The sequence below is a fragment of the Rutidosis leptorrhynchoides genome, chromosome 3 (genome assembly GCF_046630445.1).
Source record: "Rutidosis leptorrhynchoides isolate AG116_Rl617_1_P2 chromosome 3, CSIRO_AGI_Rlap_v1, whole genome shotgun sequence".
Lineage (NCBI taxonomy): Eukaryota > Viridiplantae > Streptophyta > Magnoliopsida > Asterales > Asteraceae > Rutidosis > Rutidosis leptorrhynchoides.
In genome coordinates, this window is record NC_092335.1 from 51,170,475 (window position 1) to 51,179,722 (window position 9,248).

Genomic DNA, 9,248 nt, shown 5'->3' on the forward strand with positions numbered 1-9,248 from the left:
TGTTTATGTCTATCATCATCTTCTTTTCTGGTCTTGGACACCCTAGGCTTTAATTTTGATTTTTTCCCACAGCCTCTGCATTTGTACACCGCCAATTGCTCAGTTGTTCCCCCACGTCTCGCCATACTTTTGAATTTCATTATTCTTGATAAAGCCCTACAATTCCCGATAGCTCTCCAGTAACATTCACTGCAGTTGGAGATTTCAACTGAATGAGAAGAAGATTTTTTTCGATTTAGGAATGGCTTGAATTGATTCTGAGATCTCGTTTCCGGTATCAGGTATATTGGAGGAGATATGGTCGGTTGGGAGTCCACTAGACTTAACACAATGGGATTTACCAAACTCTTTTGAAGGATTAAAAGGCCCACTAGTAAGAATATTTGGGCTGTTGCCTCTTTTATCACACACGCAATTGGGCCTGTCTGAATTTGGCCCAACTCTATTGTAATCTGCATCCAAACCTCTTTCCACAACATTAGTTGTTTTTCCCGACTGTCTGTTTTCAGGAACACGTGGGGTCCCCTCAGATTCTTCCGTATGGGAATTAGGGTTTATGCCATTATTACATACATTGGGAGAATGAGGAGAGCCGCAATTATCATTAAATGTCTCGGGAACTATCTCACCATCCTCAAATAATTCATGTATCCCGAAAAAATTTGACCCTTCATCTTCACCACCTGAATCCTTACCCGCCGATGACTTTTCCGGTATTTTCACCGGACATTCTTCCATCTGAATTTCCTCATCGTACAGAGATTCTTCATCATCATCACTCTCTTCATCAGGGTTGGAAGACTTCTCATCATCAGAGACAACACCATCGCTGGAGCTTCCATCCGAATCACTGGATGTAAACAGGACTTCTTTTTTCATCGTGTTGTTAGGGTTGTGGAGTAATTCTTCTGTTATAGTAATGAAATAATCCTTTGACCTGAATCTCAGTTTAAGGGACACATTTACCACATCAGGTTCATTTAGCTTAACAAAAACCTTTCCATGTGACATGTCTTGATTGCCTGATAATTGGCAATTTTCGAACATGTATACCGTTCCCCACGACTCCGCTATTGACATGAAAGTTTTCTCCGTCCAACAAGGGAGTGGGACACCGCAAATATGAAGCCAAGCCATTCGACCATCTGAACAAAGTTCAAAATCCCAGAGGTATGCCTTATGGATCCACTTGTTTAGGGAGTGATCCGGTTTTATCACGTTCTTCGCCATCGCAAGTGATTCCATAACAATTACAATACTTAGACCACCGAGCTTTTTGAGTTGACAGTTTGCAAAACCTTCTCCGTTAAGAATCACCTCCAAGTTATCCAAGATATCTTTGTTTTTGACCTCGCAAATAATAGATCTTTGAAGAATATTTTCATTCTCCAGTGCGTCTTCATCATCTATCATAACCACCTTATTATTTTTTCCTTCATCCTCACTGGCTTTGGTTTTGGATTCCCCAATCTTCCTTTTGTCGTTTAGATGTTGCCTCAAGTCCCCAGCTTTTCCTATTTCGTTAAAACGTCGACCATCTTGAAACCGATTGATGTTTAAATTTCGCCACTGTTGCTGATTGAAACCCTCTGCATTCCTTGTACCATCTACCTTCCTTGTATCTTCTACACTCCTTGGGCTTCTTGTTGTGGCATTGAAGATTCTAATGTTAATCCCGTTGATTTTTATCCCTTCCAGCGATTTGAGAAGTCTTTCTTTTTTTTGCACATCTCCAAAGCGAACAAAAGCGAATCGAGCTCCATTACGGAGTCGTTTGTTTGCCACATACACATCTCTCACCGACCCGTATCCCTTAAAGAGTTTCCAAAAATCGACGATCTTCCATTCTTCGGGAAAATTGAAAAACATGAATGACGTCAAGTGATTTCGATTTGATTTCCTGTCATGGATTCCATAGTTGCCGTTGTGGTTTCTCCGAGTTCCAGCCGTGCCTGCCTTTGGTGTGCCTGAAGTTTCTCTCTCTAGCCTTACCCCCTCTCTCACACATTTTACCCTCTCTCTCATATACATTAAAATATGAAAATATTTAATTAAATTAAACTCTATCTCTTATTTATTTATTTATTTATTTATTTATTTATTTATTTATTTATTTATTTATTATTATTATTATTTTATTTTATTTTATCCTATATACTAAAATACACACATAATTTCATCGTTTCAGTTGTTTCGCATTGTCGTTTTGAGTTTGCGTTCACACTGCAATCGATCCCTCAACTTTGGCTCATTTTACACAACGACCCCTCAATTTTACATTTTTTCAGGGGTTGAAAGTGCAAATATATAATTTTATTAAAATAAAAGAAACTAATTCCACCCGAATTTTAACGGGCCCTATCTTCTCGATCGGTGCGAGTAAAACTTTTCCGAGACCACCGTTCAACTCGAAATAATTTTACGAGCACAACGCGACTAACTATATGCGAAACGGACATCGTTAAAAAACATTAAATATTTCGGGCTATATTTCATACATATACATACACGTACAACAAACAACCCAACCTATTAGATATATTAGGTACCAAACAACGTATATCCAAATTCGACCGCGCGTTGAATACAACCGCAGCAACGCGCGGTCGAATTTTTTTCTAGTTATTATTATTATTATTATAATAGCAAGCATGTTTGAGACTACAATTTTGAAATTAAAGTACAATTACTAATCACAATTCATTATTTAATATTTTATAGCTGAACATATTCATCTTAATTACCAAAAAACTTTATATTTGAATAATATATTATCTTATTTATAATTTTTTAAAATAATACTAATTTATCATACTAGAATTTACGTGAAATAAAACTAATACTCTCTCCGTCCCATATCTATTATCCAGTATCCTTTTTTTGGATGTCCAAATTAATTGTCCACTTCAATAAATAAAAAAGAATAATGTGATAAATTTCTTTTGTGCCTTTACTTTATACATGTAAAACAAAAGGATATGAAAAAATAAGGGGCAAAACTGGAAAGATAACAGAAAAGTACATGTGTCAGTTTAATTTTTCTTAAACTTTGTATTTTTTGTCTGAGGACAATAGATTTGGGACGGATGGAGTAATATATTTATTTATTATTTAATTATTTGTCTTATCCTATAATATATGTAATATTTATTTTAGAATATTTATTATCTATCTTAACTAAATAACTAATACTATATCTACCATATATATATGGTCCCATTTAGAATGTGTATGAGGTCCATATTCCTTACTTTAATTAATACAAATTAAATATCGCATTTGTGTATCATTATTTATTCATTTTTTTATCTCTGTTAATATATATTTTTTAATAGAATGATTAATCTCTATAATCTACAAAAACAATATATGAATATTTAGCTGTTCCACAAAAAAGAAATTAAATGAATATTTACATATAGATTACCATTTCCTATGTTAATAGTCTAGCTTAGCGATATTAAGATGACTCGTACAACTTTGAAGACGCGAGTTCTTGTCCCTTGGTGGACAAAAATATATATGTTTGTGAAAATATTCGTGCAACGTGTATAAGTTTGCCTATCGAAAAAATGTTCTCAATAAATCCTTTTTAATTAGCAAAACTTTTTGTAAATAAATTCAATTGGTATTGAACATGTACATAATAAATTTTTTTTTTAAAAACTTCAAATGGTATTATTTTAAAATGGATCAAATTTACTTTCAAAGTGATCAAATGCTATTATTTTGTAGAATGTCTCGTGTGTGTATACACGTGTATAAATGCTACTAATATTATAATGTAAACCTTTTAGTTACAAACAAAAAAATTGATAGCATATGTAGAGCACTTCTTTGATTAGACCATTCTTAGGTGATATACTCCATTAAATATATGGAACACTTTCAGTTCGATTTTTTGCGATTTCGTTGTTCGAATCGTGAGAAAGTATTAGACGATTGTTTAGGCTTGGCTCAAAGTCTGATTGTAGAGTTTGGTTCATTAGAGTTAAATTGTTACCATAATTGGTAATTTGACTTTAGGATGAGAAAAGTAATTTTCATCCTTTCCCATTTTGGACAAGTCACAAGATCATCTCAAACAACAACAAACAGCCAAACCAACGGTTCCAGCTACAGAGATCTTTCCTCATTAGTTAAGGGGGTTCCAAAAGATGTATTAGATCCATCCTACATTTAGAATTAGCTGTTGTAAATTTTTATGTATAAGAATTATGGGTGTTCATCGGTTCGGTTTTGGGTTTGTTAGGTGTTTCGGTTCGGTGTATTCGGTTTTGAAATTTTTTGGGCAAAACCGAAAACCGAACCGAAAACCGAATTCAAAGTTGAAACCGAACCGAACCGAACTCGAATTCGGATTCGTTCGGTTTTCGGTTAAAACCAAATATTATGAAAAATTTGAGAACGATGGTAGTTTAATTTTGGCATTACTAATGTCTTAGTTATTTACAACCTAAAACAATGACATACTATTTAATTATCAAAAATTCGATGATTTATTAATATTTACAGCTTAATTATGACGTTTACTGCTTCTATTATTAAAAAGAAGAACATAATAATTTGAGTAACATAATTATAATATGAGCTACCAAATCGTCATATTGGTGAGAAACTATTTTATTGATTGGATCCCAAATTATAATGACATTAAAAGATAAATATACAAATTAAATATATAAAAATTTTGAATTCGGTTTTCGGTTAAACCCAATTCAGAATTTTCAAAATCGAACACCGAACCGAAAACCAAATTCAAATTCGGTTTCGGTTTTGACTCGATCCGAAAACCGTTTTTCAAAATCGGTTTGGTTTTTTCCGATTTGGTTTCGGTTTGGTGTTCGGGTTAAACGGTTTCAAACCAAATACTGATCACCCATAACAAGAATGCTTCAATAGCAATTGTAAAACTCAGTTAAGTGAGTTAAAACTGATCAAAACATTCAATAAACATATTCAATCTTTATATCTAATTGTTAACATAAATAATATATTTAAGGTTTCTGTGTAGTCAACTAGTCACTAAATAGGTAATGGATGATGCTCGTATCGTCACATGGTTTTAATTATTTAACAACTTGTCTATGTTATCATGCATTACCAGCGTTTTGTCAAAGTTGTCCTTTTCATTTACATATAATGGCGTGTATATCAGTGTAACCTAAAATGTTGGTCTAAATTGATTTACAGGGAATCGTAGAGTCTATTTGTTGTGATGTTTAGACAAAATTAATGACACATGCTAGCATAAATAAATTATTAGCTCCTAATTTGACAATATGAGCATGAAATACGGGAATACAGTTAATTGATGTTAGTAGAAGGTGGGTATAGCTGGATGGTGTTTGGTATTGTCATCGATAATATCTTATTATTGTCTAAGTAACCATTTATACCATATACATAAACATTTTTATTAATACAACAAGTTTTAATAATACAAAAGAAAGATATATAATCAATATGTACAAAATGTATCTAAACAAACATTTTCTAGTACTAGTGCTAAATGGTGGTTATATATCGTAGCTAATTAAGTGTATGAGGTGAAGTCGTAGATAATGGGCTGTAAATTCATGCATCATTTTATGCCATAAAAACGATATCATTTTTCCGTCACTTAGACCATATCTAATGCAACGTGATGGACCTGATTTTGCCATCATCATGTCACCATTGCGCCACAGTGCGGCGTGATGGTGGCAATTTTTTTGCAGGCGTGATCAGTCCACCACAGGAAAGTGGGAGCGTGAGGAGGGGTGGAGCCGGCGAATGGTGAGCAAGCACGTGGCAATGCAACGGCTATACAGCCGTTAAAAATAAAAATAAAATCTATTTTTTTTATAAATATCACATTTCACATTTCATTTTTCACACATTTCTTTCAATATTCTCACATTATTTCTATACTAAACAAATTTTCAGTATGCAATCTTTGTTTAAACTTTACGATATTTGGGATTCGGATTACGAATACGAGTTGGATATTTACGATATTTACCGACGAACACTGGTACGCTATAAAAGAAACCATTGCTCTACGTTCAAATCGAATTTCTCTTTATTTGATATTTGAAGATGAAAAAAGTTATATACCCTTTCAACCTGCTTACGATACTGATGGCAGTTTTTATACTGATCTGAATCCCAATAAGAAACTTGTCATTGTTTTTTTATATTTTATTGTGTTTTACTTTAATTATGCCGTACTTTAATTAATATAATTTTTTTATTTTCTAAGACTTTTAATAAATTATAATCGTTTTATTTTTATTAATTTAAGTGTTTTTTATTAATTTAGATAATTTAGATATGTTTTACTTTTATAAAAAAAATTAGGTAAATAAAATAAAACTCAAACAAAAATAAAAAAGAAAATAAAAAGGTGGGACATATTATCCTATCACACAACGATCACATGATACCATTACAAACTCTATCACGCCAGCACATTTACCTATTCAGCAATATATCCCACAAAAACACCTCATCACACCTCGTCACACCCTCACTATTAAATATGGTGAGTTTGAAGTCCTACAAAACCTACTGGCCTCTTTCTACCCCATACGCGATTCGAGTGACAAATGGGTTTGGACCATGGCATCAGATGGTTTATTTAAAGTCAAGACTCTATGTAACGACCCGTCAAAATCGCTATTGACGCGGCACGTTAATCATTGATTCTACAGTGAGGTTTTGACCTCTATATGATACATTTTGATAAAATATTGCATTCATTAAAATAAGTGACTTTCTAAGCATAGAAAGTTATAAGCATGTGGGCGATTACTTAAGTATAAGTAAATCCCCAGAAATACATAAGTCTTTATCTTACAGGTTGACATCACAGTCAAATTATTTATTACACAAGTAGTTTTGTTTCGAATGCAATAAACTTTATACAAAGCATGAGAGACTCCATGCAAGCAACAAGCACATCACAGCGGAAGCAGTCTAACGACCTGAAAATCAAACATGCTAAAAGGGTCAACACGAATGTTGGTGAGTTATAGGTTTAATTGCTCGAGTCATAAGTATATAAAGATGGACCACAAGATTTCATCAAAAGTTTATCAATAGATTCTACATAACAGAGCACCCTGGTAACTAAACTTTAACGTTATAATAATAATTACCCCTGTTGTTTTAATACACGCAAACCAACGTGTCGTAAACTCAAGTAACATACGTCCGTTAAAAGGCTAGTGCTCTAGCTCGGACGGGGATGTCAAGCCCTATGGATCCATATACGATTACTCGCGCCCACCAGTCCACATCCTATATACTGGCAGTCACTAGTTACCAAAGCTAAGGGATTTTCGGTTTAAACTCAGTGTAGAATTAAGTATGTACTTGTGCCCATTGCGTATAAAATAAAGTGCATGTATTCTCAGCCCAAAAATATTTAAAGCATTTAAAAAGGGATCTATAACTCATAGTTCAATATTGAGATTCAATATTGTAGGTAGTCGTAACGATAGTGGATGATTGTATGGTTGGTCTTGAATTCACGAACAATACCCCGAATAATACCCAATATTTCCTTAGTTTAAAACGGTTTGAAACCCGAATTAAAACACCCTCGTATATACCTTATTATTATTAAACTTCAATTAAAATTATAATTATAATATAAATATAAATATAAAGAGAAAGAGTGAGATTGAATTCTAATTCAATCTGGTGTACATCATTCGGTAGAACAAGGCTGGCTTTTATAGGCATTTTTGATTTTGACTGCTCCGCAATCGCGGAGTTTTTATGCCTTACAGCTCCGCGAGTGCGAAGGTGCGCATTTCCAGCTCAGTGATTTTTGTTCACTAGCTTTTCGACATATTATTATATATATATAATATATATATATATATAATTTATATTAATTAATTATATATTATATTATATTCATGTGCATAGTTGACTTGTAATTTTAGGTCCGTTGACTCATACGTTGATGCCCGGTTTATGTCTCGGTTCCAGTTTTTCGAACGTCCTTTCGTACGCTTAGAAAACTTGTACTTTACGTTTCGCGATAAGTACCTTTATCAATAACTAGACTTATTTGCAAATAAATTATCTTATTTGAAATGTAACTTATACATTTTAATATTTTGGTCATTTGCTTCTTTAAATCTTCTTTTCGTTATTTACTACAATATAATTAATAGTATTTTTAAATCAAGACGTTTTATATCTAAGTTAATATTATATTCAATAACATTGTAAAATATACATATATTTTCGTTTAGAAATATATTAATTTGTACATCTTATGATATATATATACATATAATTGTTCGTGCATCGTCGAGAATGATCAAAGGTTACTTGAACGTGTAAACTATTTCAAAAAGTTTTAAGACTCAACATAATAGGTTCGCTTATCGTGTCGGACACATTCTATCCTGCAATTAATTTATTAAAGTGAAATTTTCTAGGTCATCACAGTACCCCACCGTTAAAGAAAATTTCGTCCCGAAATTTTAAGTAGTACATGTTTTATGAGCGATATCGGTGAACAAATGTGGATACTTTTGCTTCATTTGATCTTCACGTTCCCAAGTAAACTCGGGTCCTCGTCTAGCATTCCAACGAACTCTAACTAACGGTATTTTGCTTTGTTTTAATTGTTTGACCTCACGGTCCATGATTTCAACAGGCTCTTCAATAAAATAGAGTTTATCATTGATTCGTATTTTGTCAAGAGGAATTACGACATCTGATAATGCTAAAAACGAACATATATTTCATAGCATTATTCCTCAAGAAAGACAAGCTTTTAGTTGCAATTGTCCTATTTACAAGTAATATTCGTTTAAATAATAAAAGGTGAAGACAAAAGACAGATTCGACAAATTGAAGACGCAAACGACCAAAAAGCTCAAAAGTACAAAATACAATCAAAGAGGTTCCAATTATTGATAAGAAACGTCTCAAAATTACAAGAGTACAAGATTCAAAACGCAAAGTATAAGATATTAAATTGTACGCAAGGACGTTCGAAAATCCGAAACCGGGACCAGAGTCAACTCTCAACGCTCGACGCAACGGACTAAAAATTACAAGTCAACTATGCACATAAATATAATATAATATTTAAATAATTACTAAAATTATTTATATATTATATTTATTTATATAATCCGTCGACAAGCTAGGAGCCAAGGCTTGGTGACCTGTAAAAACAAACTCCGCGACTCGCGGAGTTTGAAGAAGGAAAGGGCCGCGAGTCGCGGAGATTCCCT